Below are 5,605 nucleotides of genomic sequence, written 5' to 3'. Positions count from 1 at the left end.
ACATACTGTGAGGATTGTTATCTCTCGCATATGGAAAGTAATTAAATAATAGTCTGCCGGGAATGGAATTCTTTGCCAAGGTCACCGCCAGTCAAGTCTACAAATGAGACCATCAGGAGATGGTCCATTTTTCTATCAGTCACGTCAAGCGACAGTCAAACTTTTGGTACAAATTGGATACCCAAGACAATGAAGTCAGGCAAGATAAGTCAGAAAACTCCTGCAAGAAGTCAGAATCCACCAGGAAGACAAGTATGATTCCTATCACTATTTTGATCCCAGAAGGATCGCATATATTCAAGCAGTCTGATATCTGGATAGAAGAGATTCCTAGTTCCATAGGAAGATGTGTTCCCCACTCCGTGGCATATTCTCAGTAGTCGATACAAGGATAACCTCTTCAGCAAGGATCAGTATCGAGAAGGACACGGATGACAGTAATGATAATCTTTTAGACCTCAGCTAAACCAGGTGATGTGAAGGGAGAATTGGAGACAGTATGAACGGGAACAAATGAGGTAAGTCCTGTCAGAATGTCAGATACGAAAAAGCAAACCACCCTAGATCAAGGCAATTAGTCAGATCAAATTTAGTGGGAATATTATATGAGAATGAATAAAAGAAACCCGAGTTGGAAATAGTTTCTTCAAGTCAGAAAAAGTATTTATCCCTGAGCAACCAAATCTCTAGGATGAGATTTATTTAACGGTGGAAGGTTTGTAACAGCCTGGATTTTGCCCGTTTCTTTTTCTGAGGATTTTCTTGGATTTCTGGATTTAATTTGATTTTCTGTGGCTATGTGGTTCCAAAACATGGGAAGATCATGTCTTCCTTAGTGGATAGTCATCCCCAAACCCATCCCTAGCTCTTGTCATCTCCATCCTATCCCAAATCCCAATATTCTTTTATTGGGAATATTACTTTTCTGATAAAGGAATAACCTTTAATCCCTAGGTTGTGAAGCAACCTATATCTCCATTACTCCTAAAATCCCCAAAAAATTCTTATAAATTGGTTGGGTCCTATCTTGCTCAAATATGGCAAAATATTTCATTTGTCATGTTGTTTATCTTGCTCAATTAATTCCTTTCATATTCTACACTAAATAGCACTTTCTGAAGCAAGTGTTATTTATATTTTCTTGATTACCTCCAAACTTCTTGGACATCTTTCCCTGTCCATATAATTGCACCATGCCAAAATTTAACTCAACTTGCCTAGTAAATATTCCTGAGCAATTTTTGAAAGTTTCTGTCTGAGGGAGGACATTGTGAAGGAAGTACTAGCTAGACAAATCCAAATGAGTTGAAATTTCGCAAGGTCCTTCGTATGATCAAATCATGCCTCTCCACCAAATATGAGCTCATGTAACCATTCTATGTGATCACAACTCCAGATCTTGGTTTCTGGTCAGATTTTCAGTTTGTGAAGCAACTATATTTTATATTGCTTCATTTAAACTGAAACTTTTTTAGGACATTCCCCTACCCATATCTACTCCCTCCACCAAGTTCTGGCTCAATCCATTAATCCATTTGCCTTGTGGAATTTTTCAAAATTTCTGGTCAGATAGCCTTGTGAAGCAAGTGCCACTTTGGTTCATCCAAATTGCCTGAAACTGTTTGGGCATCTTCATATCTTCAAATCCTTGGGCCATAACCATTTTCAGCTCAACTTGCCTCTCTATGTGAGCGCATCATCCAAATACCTAAATCTGGCCATTATGGCACTTTCTACAACAACCCTCATCTAAACCTCTCTTATTAGGCTGATTTTTGGTAATCAGCACTATCTTAGTGGATGATCACGATGTGCCAAAGATCCGAGTCCAACTCCACATGTGTGAACCATAGCAAGTTACAAACACCTTGTTGTTGCAATGTTTTGGAGCTTGGTGTAAATCACTTCTTTGCACCTGGACCCAATTCTTTCTTTAGATAGACTAAGGGCACGAAGGTCTATCTACAAGAAATAGTCGACAACGCCAAAAATAGCCATTTGCTCCAGTGCCCGTGGTGATCACGCTTGCATCATGCCTAATTGCGTGCTCTGGCTTGTTCTCGTCCCTGTGCTCGTCCATTCCCTCCTCGTCTTGATATCCATTCATGTCTAGTAGTTGCCCCATGATGCCCTGCGTCACTCTGCATCACTCCCTCATTGTGGTTCGCCTTAAATGCACCGCTAGGTCCATGTCCGTGCCATGCCCAACCTCTGTCCTCCATTAAAGCTTGGCGTGAGCTCGCCCGTGACGCTCTAGAGACCTCCTCGTACTATATATAAGGAGTGCCCGAACTCCCTCGCACCTCAACACTCCCTCCTACGCCTCATTTGGTCACTGGAGTGCCTCTCCTTCGCCGTTTCTTCGTTGTTCGTCCACGGTGGTCATCGACCTCGGCTTGGTTCTGACCAACCCGATCCCCCTCTCATCCTCCCAACACCTCCATCGTACTCCCCACACGCCCGATCCTTGCCCCCTCGTCAGAGTGGCTACATCACCGGAGAACCCCGCCACCCGAAGCCTTCTGCCTCCTCTTGGCGCCGCCTCTCCCCTCCTGTCTACTCCTCCCTGGTGACCGCCTCCTCTCTGAACGAGTGCAGCGCAGCCCCGCGCACCTGCCGGTGCCTTCCCCTCGACCGGAGACGGCCGGAGCCGCGAGTTCCACCGCCGGCTGCCCGCCTCTACCTCGTGCCACCACCCGTCGCCACTGCCACGCTCATCCCTGGCGCCCGTGTCTCCCCTCGACGGGTGCGGCTGGTCCTCCCGCGCGCGTCAGTGGCCTCGCGTCGGCCAACGGTGGCCGGAGCCGGCCGGGCCACCCCGGCATCGCCCTGCCCTGCCTCTGCTCCTCTGTTCCCCATCGGGGTAACAAGAGGAGGAAGACGACGCCCTGCACAGCTGGCTAGGTGGGCCCCTCCTCCCCAGCCGACCCTACCCGTAAATGGCTCATGGCCTTATCCACTCAGATTAGTTGAAGCGTACTTCGGAAAGTACGTTTTCTGCTAATGAAAGCTTATTCTTATTCTGCTTTGGCCTGAAGTACATTTTCCAAGTTCTGAAAGTGTACTCTCGTTCTTCTTCGGCTAAAAGTACGCTTTTCGGTTCCGACAACGTATTTCTCTAAAAGGTGCATTCTGTTTTTCCTCCCACGGACCCGTTGGTGATAAATCTTTCATAGATTGGTCCTTCTTCCTCACCTCACAACATTTCAACCGTAACCCCGATTAAGGTGAAATCAACGTTCACTTCTTCGTCTTGTCGAGCTTTTTCTGTTGGTAACATTTTCACTAGGTGTTAACATAGTGAAAATGACCATTTTGCCCTTGCCTCTAATCAGCCCCCTCCGAGAGAGAACCGTCCGGCGTTTCGTTCTGCGGCTTCACCGCACTTCTTCTCGGAGTCTCCGTCACCCCCAGGCAAGCCACAACAGCCACTTGCATGATAGTCATGTAGTAGCCTTGGTTTTCCACTTGAATATTTAATAAAAGTTTGCCTATTATCTTTCTGCTTGTTTGCTACTACCGTCGATGTTTCGGTTTTACTTGTGGATCCGTGTCCACCTTCAGGCTATGTTATGATGCATCATGATATCTTGTGCTACTTGCTAGTATCATTTTTATATGTCATGCTTGTTAGTATTAATACATGCTGGTAGTAGTGATGATCTCCGGATGCATGCTTAGCCTGTTATTTAGTACCATTGCTATGCTTGTTCCATTGCATCTAGTTGGTTACATGCTTACTTGGTAGTGTTCTTGCTATGTTCTTGCATGGTATTTATTCATGATGCTAGTAGTCATGCTATGATCCTGTGTAGTGTTATGATCATGCTCATCAGTATGCCATGCTCGGTTGGTTATATGCTTCATTGTGGTTATGCTCGATGACTATGTTGCACCTCCATGCTTATGTTGATGTCATGTTCATGCGTCGTAGTTGCATCATGTTAGTTTATCATGGCTTAGCTTTGTAAGTGCATCTAGTTCCCCTTAGTGATTTTGGTGTATTGAAGACTTATAGGTTAAGGGACTAATGTGTTTGTGAGTGTACACAGGCTCTATAAGTCAATGAGGAGTTTGATATTTACAGTGAAAGTCGACGCCTAAAATTGAGTGTCTTCGACTGAAGACTTTGGTTCTCCTGAAGACTTTGAAAGTGAAGAAATTGGTGTGACCTTGAAGACTTGGATAATCATGCGAGGAACCTGAAGTGTCAAGACTTTTGTTTTCGTAGTTTCATTTTCTCTTTCTTGAGTCATAGGAAACACCATATTGTTAAAGGGGGTCGAGGTAATACTAAGGAAATTGATTCCATGTGATGCTCATCTCAAAAACCTACACCTACCCAATCCTTTGAGTGAAGCCATTGGAAATCTCATATCAATTCAGTGAATTTCTTCATTGACAGAGACGAAGATCTTCTGGTCTCTGAGGAATTTGTTCTGACTGAGGAGTTAGGAATTCGCCAATGTGAATTGCCTACACAGTGAGGAACATGATAGCCCTAAGGAATTCGAACCTCAGATCCGACCGTTGCTGTGCTACGCGCCAGTTGTCCAAAATATCCTACCACCTAACGGTCATATCATTGAAGGACATTGTCGGGCTTCTCCCTAGGCTATAAATAGCCGCCCCTTACAACCACTAGCTGGTTGGCTACTCCGAGAGAAACTGACACTTGTCATTTGAGAGCATCCCATCATCCGAGGACTTTGAGCGAAAATCATCAAGGGAGGAAAACCCAGAACTACAAACCCCAAAGTGATTGAGCATCACTAAAGAGATTGTTTCTGTGTGGAACCGACGCTTGTTACCGTTGAGGATTGTGTATCCTCCAGACGGTTAGGCGTCATGGTCTGAGCATCCAAGAGGAATTGTGGATTGCCGAGTGACCGAGTCTGTCAAGGTTTGGAAGTCGCCTGTGAAGACTTACCACTACTGTTGGGCGAGGTCTATGTGATCTTAGCTTAGTGAGAATACGGTGAGGACTGTGTGTCCGAGACTATGTGTCCTCGAGTTTAAATACCCAGCTGCTCCAACCAGACGTACAACTGTCACAGTAGTTGGAACTGGTCTACCAAATCATTATCTTCACCAGGCCTACTGGTTCTATTTCCTCAACCCTTTCATTTCCTCATTTATGTGTTGATGAACCTGATCATTACTGTTTGAAGACTTTGACTGAAGACTTTCTCTATTTCCTCAGTCCTATTTCTTCAGTCAACTTGTCTTCATCCTACTTATCATGTGTTTACGCTTTCTGTACTTTGTGTTTGTCTTTCATTTCATCATGATGACTATGTTGTTGCTCTTTATCCTTATACCTGAGTACTTATTCCGCTGCAAGTACTTCTTCGCTTAGGAATTTCCTCACCCTGAAATTCCTCAGTGAAGAATTCGTAAAAACCGCCTATTCACCCCCCTCTAGTCGATGTAACGCACTTTCAATTGGTATCAGAGCAAGGTACTCCCTTGTTCTATGTGATTTTGGTTTAACCGCCTGGAGTTTTAGTTATGTCGACTACATGTATGACCAAGGTCTCGGCTGGGTGTCCTACCTTTGATGGGACGGACTACCCCTACTGGAAGAACAAGATGCATATGCATC

The sequence above is a fragment of the Triticum dicoccoides genome, chromosome 1B, assembly GCF_002162155.2.
Source record: "Triticum dicoccoides isolate Atlit2015 ecotype Zavitan chromosome 1B, WEW_v2.0, whole genome shotgun sequence".
In the NCBI taxonomy this organism is placed as follows: domain Eukaryota; kingdom Viridiplantae; phylum Streptophyta; class Magnoliopsida; order Poales; family Poaceae; genus Triticum; species Triticum dicoccoides.
The sequence above is the reverse complement of the archived record's forward strand: the minus strand, read 5'-3'. Positions refer to the sequence as shown.